Here is a 16,781-nt window from a genome sequence, read left to right as displayed (position 1 = left end):
AAAGAAGACTTTTTAAATAATGCAAAATATAAAGAAAATTGTCCTAAACCTCAAATACTGCACTGGTAAGCTATGTTCTGAGGAGGATCGACTAGATTCAACAATTAAACTACTGATAATATTGAGCAGTATAGGATAAATACAGATTGTACTGGTTTGAGCCTGAATGCTAAATGAAGAAGAAAAGTCAATGAGAACATTCTTTCTTACAACTACTGTTTAACTGTTACAATATGATATGATTTGGGTCTGTGTCCCATCCCAGATCTCATGTCGAATTGTAATCCCGAATGTTGGAGGAGGGGGCCTGGTGGGAAGTGATAGGGATCATGAGGGCAGACTTCGCCTTTGCTGTTCTCATGATAGTGATGAGTTCTCATGACATCTGGTTGTTGAAAAGAGTGTAGCACCTCCCGCGCCTCTCTCTTTCTCCTTCTCCAACCATGTAAGACGTGACTCCTTCCTCTTTGCTTTCTGACATGATTGTAAGTTTCCTGAGGCCTCCCCAGTCACGCTTCCTATACAGCCTGTGGAACTATCAATTAAACTTCTTTTCTTTCTTTTTTTTAAAATTTATTTTAAGTTCCAGGGTACATGTGCAGGATGTGCAGGTTTGTTACATGGGTAAATATGTGCCATGGTGGTTTGCTGCACAGATCAACCCATCAGCCAGGTATTAAGCCCAGCATCATTTTACTGTTCCTCATAATGCTCGCCCTCTCCCCCACCCTGACAGGCCCTATTGTCCTCATCCATATGTCCATAGGTTCTCATTGTTCAGCTCCTACTTATAAGTAAGGACAGGCAGTGTTTGCTTTTCTGTTCCTGCATTAGTTTTCTGAGGATAATGGCTTCCAGCTCCATCCATGTTCTTGCAAAGGACATGATTTCATTCCTTTTTATGGCTGCATAGTATTCCATAGTGTCTAGGTACCACATTTTCGTTATTCAATCTATTACTGATGGGCACTTGGGTTGATTCCATGTCTGTGCTATTGTGTATAGTGCTGCAATGAACGTACACATGCATGTATGTTTATAACAGAATGATGTATATTCCTTTGCATATATATCCAGTAATGGGATTGCTAGGTCAAATGGTATTTCTGTCTCTAAGTCTTTGAGGAATTTCCACACTGTGCTCCACAATAGTTGAACTAATTAAATTACCCAGTCTCAGGTAGTTCTTTATATCAATGTAACAATGGACTAATACACAATTGTTTGAATATTAATGGAGGAGAGAAAGAGTTTGTTTGGCAGTGGGAGGAAAGCATGAGAAAAAATGAAGAGCTTTAGCAATCTGAACAACTTTACTAAGAATCTCAAAGCTTAACTTAGAGTATTTTGAAAAATTCACCTTTTTGTTTTTTCCTGCCAGAAACCATTCTGGGAATAAAAGTAAACTAGATTGTTATGATTTAGTGGAATTCTTGATGAAGCTTTGAAGATTTCTCTACTAATTTTGTGAACCTTTGTTAGTTAATTGGTTTGTTTTAGAAGATGAAGAATTAGAACTGCAAAATATGAACATTTAAAAGAAAAGTTTCCCAAAATAGTCCCTTTCATATTTTACTGAAAAATATGAAGTCAAATTTAGGTATTACATCCACTGTGTTGTAAAGTTTCTTTAAGAGTTTCTTCAAAAGTCTGAAGATTGAAGAGTTTTGTTCCCCAAACTCCCATCCCACACTCTGTCTCAGAAAGTGCAGATCAGAATGGATTAATTTGTAATCAGTTTCTGTGGGAACATCTGGCCCTCATATCGCCTGGGGTGAAATTATGTTTCTCCTTCTTTTGCTAAGATCTTTTAAAGTAATGATCTCCTACTGCAATCTCTTCTATCTCATTGGAAGCATTGAGTAGGGGGCTCAACTGTTTTGCTCTTGAAGTATATAAAAAATAAAGCCTGCTAATATTGTCCTGCATTTCTTCCATCATTAGTTTGTAAAATATAATTTCTCTCTTTGTCCAATCCCACCAATAGCACACTTACAGTTTATCAATAGGGAAATGCTCCCCAATGCAGCAAGAATTAACATCCAGTAAGTGACTGAGCTCTGCCAATCAGAAATTAGCACTGGTTTTCTGGTGCAGTACCCTAACAAAAAGATGATGAGGTGCAACAAACAAAGGTAGCGAATGGGCTCCAAAAAGGACACAGCAAAATGTGAAGACAAAGGAAAAATTTTTTGCCCACAAGACATCCTGACGGGGTTATGTAAGGATATAGGGATTAATGGGATGCCAAATGTGACAACCTCTGTGGTAAGTAACAAGATATATTACATTAAAATATCCAAATTATGTAAATTGCTTTGACTTTATATCTTTTAGAAACCATAGATCAAAGCTTAATTGACTATAAATGAAAAACATTAAACGATGTCATATTGCCAAAGTAACATTTTCAGAGTCTAAGACTGTAACAATTGCTTTTGTTTTTCAATTTCAGATAATTTAAAAAACAGTCAATGTAATATATGTGCTGTATTCAATCCAAATCAGAATTCTTCAAGTCTGTATGATAAATGTGTTGCTCTACATGAAAGCATTATGATGAAAATAAATTAAGCCATTATACATAAGAATTTTAGGTGATGGTTAAAAATTGCTATACCACATCAGTCATATTTGGAAATACAGAAGGTCTTTAACCTAATTCTTAAGTCTCTCAATGGACTATACATTTTTTGATCTACAGACTCTAAAGAAACAATAAGAGGAATTTTTTTTTAATATGTGCAATTTCCCCCCTAATTTTCACTTGACTATTTAATACACAATTAAACAAAGAAATAATTTTTAAAAAGTTCATGCATTAGCATTCAATGCAAAATTACATTTATTAACTTGTTTGTCTCAAATTGTTTTGAAAATAGCTTTTCACATTCTATTTGTCTTTAATAATTTTCAGCAAAATCATTTTCCAATAAATATATAATTATTTTAAACAATACAAATTGGCAAATGTTCATATTACTTATCTCATTGATAGTGCTTGGATTCAACAACCATTCTTTTCCTTTGTTATGAGGCATGGACTGTGTTGATCTTTCTTTTTTGTGGCCATCTCCTATGTAAAGATCATTTTGCTGCCCGTTTTAAAGAAAAGCAAGCAAATATAAGATACAGTGCCACCATGACATTTTGATTTTTTGTAAATGGACTAATTGCTAAACTAAACAGCACTCATTATATTCATAAAAAGTAAATTGAATATTAGCCAATTTTGCGACTTCAAGCCCTACTATGCCATATCACCGTGCTTTTTAATATTTAAGTACTAAATATCAAATTCCTATGCTACATACAGTGGGAAACCAAAACCTCCATGGATGGCCAGGAAGCTTACATTCGTCTTTTATTCCCAATGTTTGATTCCATTGAATCTGCATTTTTCCGCACAAGATAAATGTGTCTTGTCTCCTTCACTCCTGAAAAGAATACAATTTACAGAAGCTCTGGCATTCTCGCAGCATACAACTCATCATGAGAGTCACCCTGCAATAGATTATGCTACCGATGAATATGGCTTATTCCTTTTTTTAAATTATTATTATACTTTAAGTTCTAAGGCACATGTGCACAACATGCAGGTTTGTTACATATGTATACATGTGCCATGTTGGTGTGCTGCACCCATTAACTCGTTATTTCCATTATGTATATCTCCTAATGCTATCCCTCCCCACCCTTCCCCACAATAGGACCGAGTGTGTGACGATCTCCTTCCTGTGTCCAAGTGATCTCCCTGTTCAATTTCCACCTATGAGTGAGAACATGCGGTATTTGGTTTTCTGCTCTTGCGATAGTTTGCTGAGAATGATGGTTTCCAACTGCATCCATGTCCCTACAAAGGACATGAACTCATCCTTTTTTATGGCTGCATAGTATTCCATGGTATATATGTGCCATATTTTCTTAATCCAGTCTGTCACTGATGGACATTTGGGTTGATTCCAAGTCTTTGCTATTGTGAATAGTGCCACAATAAACATACGTGTGCATGTGTCTTTATAGCAGCGTGACTTATATTCCTTTGGGTATATCCCCAGTAATGGGATGGCTGGGTCAAATGGTATTTCTAGTTCTAGATCCTTGAGGAATCGCCACACTGTTTTCCACAATGGTTGAGCTAGTTTACAGTCCCACCAACAGTGTAAAAGTGTTCCTATTTCTCCACATCCTCTCCAGCACCTGTTGTTTATTCTACACAGGAAGTCAGACTCTATGTAACCCTGACTCTGCTAGAACCAACATCTGTGAACATGGGAGACTGACTTATAAAAAGATCATGAAGACTCTATGAGTTAATAAAAATGCAGTGTGTCACTGTATTATTTTTTGTTCTGTTTGCTGGCACATTGATCCAGCCCCCAACACCAGCTGTTTCATGCATGTCTCAGAATCTTCTGCCATTCTGTTATGAAGAGAAAGTCTTTTACTTTGATATTTCTCCATAGCCCAGATGGTCATGACTTCAAGATTTTACAATAAACCAGCAGTCAGCAAACTTTTTCAATAACGGGCCAGATAATATTTTAGGCCTTGCAGACTATAAAGCCTCTGTTGGAACTAAACAATTCTACTGTTGTAACAGAAAAGCAACCATAGAAAATACAAAAATGCATGGGTTGGCTGTGTTGCAATACGACTTCACCAAAATAGGCTGATGTGTCATAGTTTGACTGTCCCTACACTAAATGAAACGAGCATGTTTAGTTGTGCAGACACCCATGGGCCATAGTTGACTGATTCTAGCATTAAAAAGGCAGGCATCTTTTTAAAAAATGTATTGTTATGGAATACCTTATACACATAATTTTTGTTATATAAATGTTATATGCCATATATAGTAAAACAATGACAAAAATGAGTAATGGAGGATCCAATATCTGCATTATCCAGTAGATCATTGCAATACTGTTAAATTCCTCTTGCCACTTTCCAATTGCATGACTCTTTTTTCCCACTCTTACTTATTCCAGAAAGAATTACTATTCATATTCAGTATTTTATCAGTAGTAGTTGCTTCTCATTATTCCTGGTATTTATGTTCCATGAAATCAGGTTGAACACTGATTACAGAATACTGACCAATGCTTCTGCGGGAAATACGTATGTGGGTACACACGCGCACGCACACACACACACGCACAATCTCACATGCATTATGATCTTAAACAGTAAAAACTACTCATCATTTTCCCTATTTTACAAAAAAGCTAGCAATGTCCAGAAGTATTAAGGGACTTGCCCGAAGCTGCCCCACTAACGGGCACCAAAGTTGGGATTCAAACCTTTCCGACAGGCCCCAGAGCTGGAGCTTTTTACTCTACACTTGCATTGCACTACTGTTTCCATCCTCTGGTCATCTTTGTATGAGAGCTGAGACAGGAAGATCCTGCCCTTCCCAAACCTCAGTTAGGAACATGTGTCTCAGTTTCTCTCACATTTTTTTTGTTCTGATCATGTCTGCAAATGACTGAAAACAAATTTTAACAAGTAGTCAAACTTGCAAATACAGACTTTTAAAAATAATGAGGATAAATGGTAGTCTTGTTAAATAAATATATATTTTCTTAATTTTATATAATCTTGATCTTCATACAGTTGATACCGTACTGGATACATTTTTTCTTTTTTGCAGTGTTGTTGGTAAGCTACGTATATTTCTGAGATTGGTCCATTTTGAATTATATGATTGTGGCTCATCATTTACACTCCTGCAATTAATTCTAATGTATAATGTATAGATATATAATTTCTCTATGCATACTTCCATTTTGGGGCATTTAGGATGTTTTAAGTTTCTTGATATTACGAATAATCTTGCTATACATTTTGTTCATGACATTTGGTATATAAAAATTTCTATGAGGTATATTAATTTTATTTTTCCTTATTCACTTGATCATATTTTATCTTTTTAATCACTTTATGAAAGGATAACATTAATAGTTTTTAAAATATTAATCCAAACTTTCATACAAGGGATAAAAGTAATTTAGCTATGATCTTTTAGATTTTAAAACATAGCATGGTTCAGTCTTCCAATTCATTGCTTAAATACATTGTATCCATGTTCATGAGTGTGAGTCATCATATAGTTTCATTTTATTTCTAGGTGTTTTATGCTTTCCTTTTTAAATTTAATTTTATTTTTAACATTTTATTTTATTTTATTTTATTTTATTTTAAGTTACCAGATACATGTGCAGGACGTACAGGTTAGTTACATAGGCACACGTGTGCCATTGTGGGTTGCTCCACCTGTCATATAGTATTCTTATTACATCTTTTTCTGGTCTAGTGTTAGTAAAATGCCTGCTAAAACTAGATGGTAAGTGTTCTCCATTTTACTCTGCTTTGTAAGGTTTGTGCATTTATTCCTTGAAAATTTGGTAAAATTTCTCTTTTTTTGGTAAAAATGTCCTGTTAAAAATATGCTTTAATATATGATTTCTTCTCTCTTTTAATATTCTTTCTAACTGATTAATTTATTCTTCTTTTATTTTCTATAATAATTTGTGAACGTATATGATCTGTTCCAATTTTTTTGGCATTGTCTTTGAAATTTTACCATAATTTCTTTAACTTCAGAAAACAATCAAATTTTATATCTGACAGTAAAAATATATTGGAATGCCTTGATACTCATCCTCATTACAGGCCTGTATGTTATCATGATCCAACAATTTGATATTACTCCTATTTTTGACAGAATATATTTGTTTAGGTTATATAGCTATCTAAGTTTATATTTGCCTGCCATTTTTTTATTGCTTCTCAGTTTTTAGATATGCTTTCCTGTTTTCAAATGCATCCCGACTGTCTATGTGTGTGTATGTGCATGTGTGTGTCTTTGTGTATATATATGTGCATACATACATACATGTATAGATATTCTTTTTGGGGAGATTTGTTGATGTAGATTTTTTCAGTCTTTGTTTATCTTGCCTTGTTCTTTAAAATCAGTTCGCTGGGTACAAAACAACATGTTGTAAACAGTAAGTATGTACAATTGTTTTCAGTTTAACATTTTTAAAATAGAAAAAAAGAATGATATGATTCTTCAAAAAAGTTTACTAGGTACATAATTTAAAAATGATGATTCCATTTTCCTAACACTTTGCACATATTTTTTCACTGGTTTTTAGCTCTTATTCTTGCTGTTGCAAAGTCTAGGTGTAATTTTAAGTTTTTTGCTTTATTTTGTAGATGATTTTTTAATACTTACTGCCTGCTGTGTGGATATATATTTCATTAATCCCATTTTAAATGCAATGTTTCTGAATTTTTAATTTTTTTCTAAATTACATTTAGTTGAGCTTAATCTGTGGTAAACCTGAGGAGTTTGAATGGAAAGTAGGTGCATCCAGAGAGGATAAATATATGTGTCTGATCTTCCTGAACATACAGTTAACATACATCCAAACACCACACCCAACTGAGGGAAAAATATATAGATTATAAATGCCAACAGAAATGATAAGTTTTTATCTTTCTTTTTCTACCCAATTTCAGGAAGATATCACAGGTAATTTTATCATCTTACTGTAACTCAGATAATGAATTTTGTGTTTCAGTTCATCCTTTGAGAGTGTATGACTCTTCTCAGTTTTGTAATGGGTTTTGATTTCATTCTCATCCACCCTTTCTCACCCTTGGCTTTGAGGTGAGGCCAGTATCTTTAAGTTTTTTGTTCCCCAAATCTCCTGGTCTTTGAAACAAACATTTGTCCTTCAGCTTCCACTTCCCACTATGGTTTAAATTGTGTGTGCAAGAAGGTTATATGTTTGTGTGTGTGCGCTTTTGGGAAGTCACCTGATTTCTCATAACCTTGGCAACGTAATTTAATATATAATTACGGCAATGTCTTAGTCCACTGGTGACTGACAACAGAAATTGTTTCTCACATTTCGGGAGGCTGGGAAGTCCAAGATCTAGGCATCAGAAGGTTCAATGCCTGGTAAGGACCCATTTCCTGGTTCATAGATGGCATCTTTTCTTCGTCCCCTCACATGGTAATGAGGCAAAGCAGACTCACCTACATTGGATAAAGAGATAGTGTTTAGATTTCAGTCACATTTATATCCTCTGAATTGGGGGAAAGCACCAAGGCAATTGCAGAAGCTGGCAAGGACCCCGTCTAAACAGCCCCAAGAGTTGCAGGAATTTTGTTTGCCATGCATGGCAGTGCAGCTGGAGCCAGAGGGAGCCAGGGGCATGTCCTGTGTGGTGCCACCCAATGGACTAATGCAGAAAGGTAAATGTTATTGAAAGAAGAGGAAAAGGCAATTGTGATTGAATAGCTTATGACTTTGTTCATGCATTGGATTCAAATCGACTCATGCATTTCCCTTTCCCCTTCTCATTTTGAAATTCAGGAAAATTTGATTTCCTGTTTGTCTTTGGTTACCTCACAGTGTGTCTGCTATGAATTTTGTTCAAAGTCTCTTTCTTCTATGGATCTTTAATCTGAATTCATGTTCTTAAAACACAGAGAAGTTATAAATAACCTCTTTTCTCTTGGAACTCTTTACAGTACACAATTCTTTTCATTTTAAATGTTTTACTACCTAATGTCTGGTAAATTACCAGTCTTAGCTCTAGCATTTGCTAACTGTGCATTTGGGCAAGTTATTTAACATTTCAGAATTCTACCTGTAAAATAGAGAGAATATAACCTACTTCATAAGGACATTTTGGAGTTAATTTTGGGAAATAATCTCAGGTATACAGAGGACCACAAAAACTTTAATCTGTAACAAACGTTTGTTGACTACCTGTTATGCTCTAGATATTCTAGAATATTGAAATATATGATTAAAGAACAGATATTAGTGCAGCACAATGTTTGGTGAGGATGAAACATGAGAAAGACAGTAATAAATAAATATAATATATTTTAAAATATTAAATATGTTACAGGGTGTTGTTTTCATAAAAAGCATAAAAGATTTAAGAGGGCTTTGGTGTGACTGGTAGAAGAATGATTTTGTATTATAGCATAAGATATTCTGGTCAGATAATACCTTGTTGAGAAGGAGGTCTTTGATCAGAGAATGGAAGGATATATTGGAGTAGCTATGAAGATATAAAGCAGCATTGAATTCTAATCAGGAGAAACAATGGGTCCAAAGCCTTTCCTATTTGCAGTGTTTCAAAACAGCAAGAAAGCTTGGCTAGAGCAAAAAAAGAGACATGAAAGTAGCACAAACAAGGTCAGTAAAGGAAAGTATCAGATTCTAGGGCCTTGATGACAGTTGTGAAAGTTGTGACTTTTACTCTGAATAAAATTAGGACTTGATATCAGTCAGGGATTCCCTGAGAAACAGAACCAATAGGATGTATGTATATGTATGTGTACATGAGTGTGTGCATATGTGTGTGTTTGTGTGTATGTGTGTATAAAGGACTCACACAGTTATGGAGGCTGACAAGTTTCAAGATCTGTGGTTGGCATGCTGGAGGCTCAGGAGAGCTGATAGTGTAAGTTGCAGTCCAGGCTAACAAGTTTCAAGATCTGTGTTTGGCTTGCTGTTGGCCCAGGAGAGCTGGTGGTGTAAGTTGCAGTCCAGGCTGACAAGTTTCAAGATCTGTGGTTCACTTCCTGGAGACCCAGGAGAGCTGATGATGTAAGTTGCAGTCCAAAGGCTGGCAGGCTCAAGTCCCAAGTACAGCCATTGTTTCAGTTCTGGTCCGAAGTTAGGAGAAGACCCACATTTCAGCTCAAGCAGTCAGGCAGGAAAAGTTCTCCCTTAGTTGACTCATTTCTTCTATCCTGATTGCCAGTTCATTGGATGAGGCCCACCCCACATGAAGGGAGACAGTCTAATTTTCTCAGTCTATAAATTCAAATGTTAATTTCACCCAGAAACACCTTCACAATCATGTCACAATAACATTTGATCAAATGACTGGGCACTTCATGCCCCATCAAGTTAAAACATAAATTTAAACATCACAGATTTTTAGGAATTTGAGCCAAAAGTTAGCACAATTTGTCTTTGTTAAAAAAAATAAAGTGCTCTAGTGATGTGTTATAAATCAACCGAAAGGGAGCAAGTGTTGAAGCAGGGAGGTGTTTTAGGAGGGTATTAGTAAAAATGTCAAGGAATAGTGCAGGAATGCCTGCTGTGGAGCTGGCAAGGGGTGACAAGAATCTTAATAGATTTTGAAGACAGAGCCATTGGAATTTCGATATGGGTTGTGAAAGTACTAAAAGAGTCAAGGATAATGCTAAAGTTTTTATTTAGAAAACGCAAAGATGAAGTTGACCATTTGGCATGATCTAGCTTGCTGTAGCAAGGAGGTAAGCAGATTTGAGTGGGAAGAGAACCAGTTTCATATTTGCCACCTTAACATGAGATGTCTGAGAGACACTGAAGCTATTTTTCATTTATTTGAGACATTTGTTAACAACAAATTAAATTTTGACTCTTCCAAGAAGTTTATCAATTTTCGTAGAAACTCAAAAGAAGATGCAAAAGTAAATAAAGTTTATTCTTAGGTATCGGGAACATATTTTCAGGGGTGCTGTATCTGAGCATTTGCAAATCACATCACATATTCAGCAACCTAGTTTGACTTCACAAAGCCTTAACTTACAGTCTTCCCTGAGCACAGAGCTATATGCTGGGAAGCACGAAGGAAAGAACACAGACCAGATACCGTTCAGTGGCACATGAATCTCTCTGACTTTGCCCCAAACTGCCTTTCCAGCCTCATTAATCATTTCCTCTGGCATTTTTCTCCAACATTTCAGTTACTTTTTAGTAGAGTCTTTTTCCTACCCCATGTCTTTGCAAGGCTTACCTTTCAGTCTGAGAAGAGCTGGTCTCCCAGTTTTCAACTCTCAAAATCTTTCATTTGAAAAACTTAAAACAATTACCCTTCCCTCTATGAAGATTTTTCTGATGTCAAAAAAAGTGGACTATCTCACTGTGTCTTCATCACACTTTTTGGAGGTAGTAGATACTTAAAAACGTCTACCATGTATTATAATTTGCTATTATAAGTGTTTTTTTTTTTCCATACTGTGGTGTTACTGTGAACATATGCATAATGAACAGTCTTATTGAGAATATATTTTAAAATATCCCAACACCTTGTGCATAACAGGTGCTTAATATTGTAGGACTATTTTCATTAATTTGAACAAATAGAGTATTTCAATAGCAATGGATCATCCAATAAAGACTGTACCCTTTTCACAATAAGTCTATTCTTTTAGGCAACTCTTTACTTTAAAAGTTATTTTAACTTGTCTCCCGTCAATACTTAGTACCAAAAAAAATAGAGAAATCCATGTTAAATATCAGTTGTCATCCTCAAACTCAGTTTCAGTATTATGTGTGTATTTTAATTTCTTGCTATCAGATATTGACACATTATAATTATGTAGTCAGAAAAAAATCACATATATAACACTGACCACTTGAGTATAACAATTAAATTATGCATTTATTCATGGGTATAGACATTATTTAAAACCAATAAAGTTCATATTATGAAGCAGGAGCATGCAATTTGTATGATTAAGCTGTGGAAGGACAGGAAATTGGTTTTTAACAATTTCTAATTTGCTCCATCTTTCCCATGTGAATAATCAATATCATATTTAGAATTGTTTATAGCTTCGCCAATTTATAGTCTAACCAATACAGAGAGTAATTGAATGCTTACCTCATTCTCTCCATTTGCATTGTTTCTAGTTATGGAACTATTGGCCATCACTATTAGGAAATAAATGAATTATTCAAAGCATCATTATAATTAAATGTGTTTAAACAGGAAGAAAATATTTAATAATTGAATGATTTTTCAAAATATTGGAACAGTATAATTTTTATGATTCCTTAGACACCACAAAGAAAACATAATATTATATCACTTACTGAGATCATTCATTTGACAACCTGGACTATGCAGTTTTTAGCCAAGTATAAGAAAAGTGAAAAAACATGTTGTCTAACCAGACAAAATTAATGTCATGAAGTCTATGTATTAAAGCTAATACACTTTTTTTTTTTTTTAGAATTTCTCAGTCCTCGGGCAGAACTAACTCACTCTTACTTAGCTACTTTTCTGACTTGGTTATTTCCCAATCCATTATAGAATTAAAGTAACTCGAGAGTAGAGAGAGACCAAAGAAGAAAAAGGGTTGACAGTTATGAGAATAGAGTCCAGACGAAATCACAAAACACAGAGACTTCTGAAATGTTTTCTGCATCAGACTCTCAGATATACTCTTATCATCCATATTATTTTTAAAGATGTAAATTATTATTGAGCTCCTATAGTTAATCTTCACAATAATTATATTGTAAGTAAGAGAACCGAAGCTTACAAAGTTAAAATAATTTTCTACATTGGTTTGGATTATCCACTTATGTGACTAAGCTGGGCTAAGGATCTTCTCTGAAAAGCATCGGTGTTGTCACCTTGAAAATCCCTGGAGAGTCAGTTTGAGATGGCAAAATATTGGGATAGATTCCTGATGACCAGGATCTGTTCAACCATATTTCCAGATAGAGCAAAGATTCTGAAGCAGGATTCTTAACTTTTTAACAGGATACCTATAATGCCTGGTTTGTGATAATCCAGATATTCAAAGCTGTGAAAAATATTTATTCATGAAGGAAAATGGGACTGGGTTTTCACTGAATAAACTGAGAAGGAAGCCTACGTTCTTCAACAGGTAAACAAAGACTGAGCATTATTCACTGAAATGGAGAAATGTACATTATAAATTGGATCTTTAAGTAATAAAGAGGTAATAAAGAGTCCAGAGAGCTGCTGACAATATTACTGTTTGTTTTAAAGGACATAATAATTTGTGGCAATTTAGACATTATAAAACATGAAAGAATAACTATAATTATAAAGTCTTTCATAAAGGGGAGAAAAAATGGTAATGTTCTGTCACAGTTGTTATTTTCTAGAAAATTTTGCAAAGGAGCTGATAACAAACACAAATATTGTGAAATGAAGAGATATTTAAAAATCAATATAATAGCTAATGTAACTAAACCTGAATCAAAGAAAATAAGAAAAAAACTCCTATTTGAAACCTATATACTTTTTATTTCCCACCACGCCCCCTCCTGACACTTACATACTTGATTTCAACAACCTTAGCTAGATTTTTCTGGTTTGTTCACTCATAATCTCTCTCTCTCTCTTTCTCTCTCTCTCATCTATTAATTCATCCATCTATCCATCTTTCCATCTGAATTTTCCAAAAAATATTACTTAACTGTGGTTTTTGATTGATCCACATTTACTGTACTTTTTCAGCACTTGTTTGCCCTTGAATCCTTACATCTACCTCGGCTAATTTTTATTACTTTGCTATGTAATATGGGATTACTGGGGCTGTGTTCCTTTGCAATTATAGTTATCTGACTTCCTGTTGAGTATGACTTGTAGAAGTTATCCATGGGAGATTACCAGTCAGTGTTAGAATATGGGATTGGATTATGCATTATGTGTGAGTGGTACTGTCTACTTTGTGGATGCAAACTCTCCTGGATAAACCCACCATGTTTTCTACCAACTTTTGTCCATCCTGGGTCCTGGATCCTGATAAAACTACCTCCTCCTTTTATGCCTCCAGTCTAGGGGTTATAGCGGCCACTGATATTGCTAATGTTTGGGCTATTCTGTTCCCTAAATTTAGATCTTAAGCTTTTCTTTCAGTTGAGTAACCAATTATCTGCATAACTCTGTTTAAACATTCAGTTGTTTTCTGTTATCTGATTTGACTTTGGTTAACACAACAACCTCAACATTTTACCTCTTTGCTCTAAAATGTTGCCTTGGATGCAGTGTGAATAAAAAGAGTCATGGCAGAGTCTATTTTCTCTTTGGTATAAAAAGGCTCTGGCTCTGTCCGTTGAGTTTTCTCTACTCTCCTACCTCTAAAGAATTTACTTCCAGATAAATTTTTATCATGATAAAAACAGGAATAGAGTTATTCCATTAGATGGGGAAGAATGTTGTAAGATCATTCTAGAAAATTAAGTGTATGTGTACCTCTTGCACAGGCAGGAAACAGATGATAGAGAAAAAATCATTAATTTTGAGAAATATTACTATGCTTTACATTTATAGTGTTCAAAAATGCAAAATAAGCACAGAAAAGTTGTATTAAAATGAATGTTTCTGGCACTATGTGTCTTTGAACATGGGTATCACATGAAGTGTTCAAAGAAAATAGGAGCTGTTGCTTAAAATGGAAATAGTGATGGTTTATTGCACAAACCTTTCCTCATTTTCTTCTGTGTTGTCTTTCTTCCCTGGGTTGGTTCCTGCACACTTTTTCTCAATTTTGTTGTCCTAAAACTAGAGTGAGTTTTACTTTGAAATTCTGAAACTGAAATTATGGTTGATTCTAAAAATGCATTTAGCCATCATATTAAAAGGTGACATTATGTTATGCTAATTATATGGCAGATGGTGGTACACATTACTCATAAATATTATCTCATTAAATCCTTGCAAATGTAAGCTCAGCAACATTATTTATCCCTATTTCATAGTAGAAGAACAGATTTAGAGGCCAACTTGGAACTCTTTATTCTGATTTCAGATCCTAATCTTTAAACAATTAGGCTATATGTAAAATACGGGACTTATTTAATGTTATGAATAGACATGTATATAATTAATTTAGTAATTATCACATTTCAGATAAAAGTAGCACAACTTGAGAGTGATGACTTGTAAGTACATCACTAATAGCAAATGGCAACCAATAGCTCCTTAGCTCCTATGTTTAATAGAAACAAATTTTATGGATGAAGTATATTTAGAGTTTTCCAAAGATAAACATTTAAAAAAAGAAATAAAAAGAGACAGAATTCACAAGAATAGAATTAGCTGAATGATTATAATTGATTATTTTATGGGAGATTTCCCTACAGAAAAAAATACTTATTTGACTTAAGTATAAATAAGTTCGCAAAGTAATTTTATTGTGTATCACTTCCTTTAGAGTCTAAACACAGATCAAGGTTTATGCATAAAATCTTAAATAGTCACTTCTTATTTTTCTGAATTTGTTTACTCCAGTGATTTTTTTTTTCACGTATCATTTATTGGTAAAAATAAAACTCACTAGAAAATTATTATTGACTCAAGATGAGAAATGTACATAAATCCTTGACATTTTTCTGGGATTATGTTTCATGCTGAGTTAATGATCCAATAATTTAGAGTGATATTTTCACAACCCTGTAGTTAAAATACCTGATATCTGAGATGCAGTGTGCGCTCTGCAAAAAAATCTACGCCTTCATTGTTGGAGTTAGAGTAGGATTTTACTTAGAGTTGGTTTAAGGCTCCCTTATCATGTCTGCTTCTGGTCCTGTCTTTCTGCTTAGTGATTGTTTTTTGCCTAAGATACATACTGTCTTCCTTCTACTCATCTCTGTCTGTTCTTACCTTTTTGCGTAAATAAAACCCAGCTTAAAGTCCTTAGGGGAAATTTGAGAGTCTCTTTTATAGTTTAGTTTTATGCTTATTTATCCTTCTTTCTGATTGTCATAGTTAAATACATGTAATACCCACTTATTGAGACATTATTTAACCAACAATCAAAAACTGGGACAGCATCAAACATTTCTAAAGAAAGATCTGCCACGGTTTTCATTTCCAAATCTATAATATCAGAGACCCAGGAGTCAGGAGGAGCAACATGGTATCTGAACACCATTTAAAGGGTTTATTTTGGAAATATCCTTCCAACCCTGTTCAAGTATTGGCCTTCTGTGTTCTAATTCACCTTCTGAATATTTCTTCTCAGTTTGTCCTTCAACTTGTTCGTGAACTAGTTATGGGTTTAATTGTGTCCCCTAAAAAGAAGTTATGTAATCTCCTTGTATATATAATCTCTTCTAATCAAGTTAAGGTGAGGTCATTAAGTCATCAATTCAATATGGCAGGTGTCCTTATAAGAAGAGAAAATTTTGTGCACAAATATACACAGAGCAGAGACGTCATGTGAGGATGGAAGTTGACCATATGAAGGCAGAGACTGGAGTTATACTAGGCAAGGAAAGATTCTCCTACAGGTTTCTGGAAAGCACAATTCAGCCAACATCTTGATTTTTGGTCTTCTAGCTTCCAAAATGGTAAGACGGCAAATTTCTGTTGTTTTAAGTCACCTAGTGTATGGTACACTGTTCCAGCAGCATTAAGGAACTATATAACCCTTGACTTTGATCATGAAACATACGCAATTTTATTAATATACTCTATCTCAAGTTTGACAACCCTTTAGTTTTTTCAATGGGTTTGTCTCTGCTGTACAAGTATACTAACAACAGTGCACATAGCTCCAGCAATTGGCATAGTCCTTGTGTCATGAATATGGATACAAAATACTCATTCACTGAATCTCATGAATTTCATTCTTAGATTGACCTTCATGTCCTCATTATTGCTCTACTCTATTTTCGTATCCAACTGTAAGAAAATTAGTTCTTCTGATTCCCCTGTTCCATAGGTGATTAGAAGCAGCAAATTGAGTGGGAAGGAAGGGATTCAAGAAGTGCAGCCGGAATAGGAATTATTACGTAGCCACAAAGTAAGAAGTTTAAAACCTGTCTTAGAATGTAAATTCTGTTACTAATAACCTTCTAGAGATTGGGAATTTGACTTACTTTCTCCTTTCCTCATTTATTAAATAGAAAACCACAGCACCATGGTTATGACAATTAATGATGTAATTTGACAAATAACCAGCTCAGCTAGGCATATGGTAGGAA

The sequence above is a fragment of the Theropithecus gelada genome, chromosome 5 (assembly GCF_003255815.1).
Source record: "Theropithecus gelada isolate Dixy chromosome 5, Tgel_1.0, whole genome shotgun sequence".
Classification (NCBI taxonomy): domain Eukaryota; kingdom Metazoa; phylum Chordata; class Mammalia; order Primates; family Cercopithecidae; genus Theropithecus; species Theropithecus gelada.
This window is presented reverse-complemented; position numbering follows the sequence as displayed.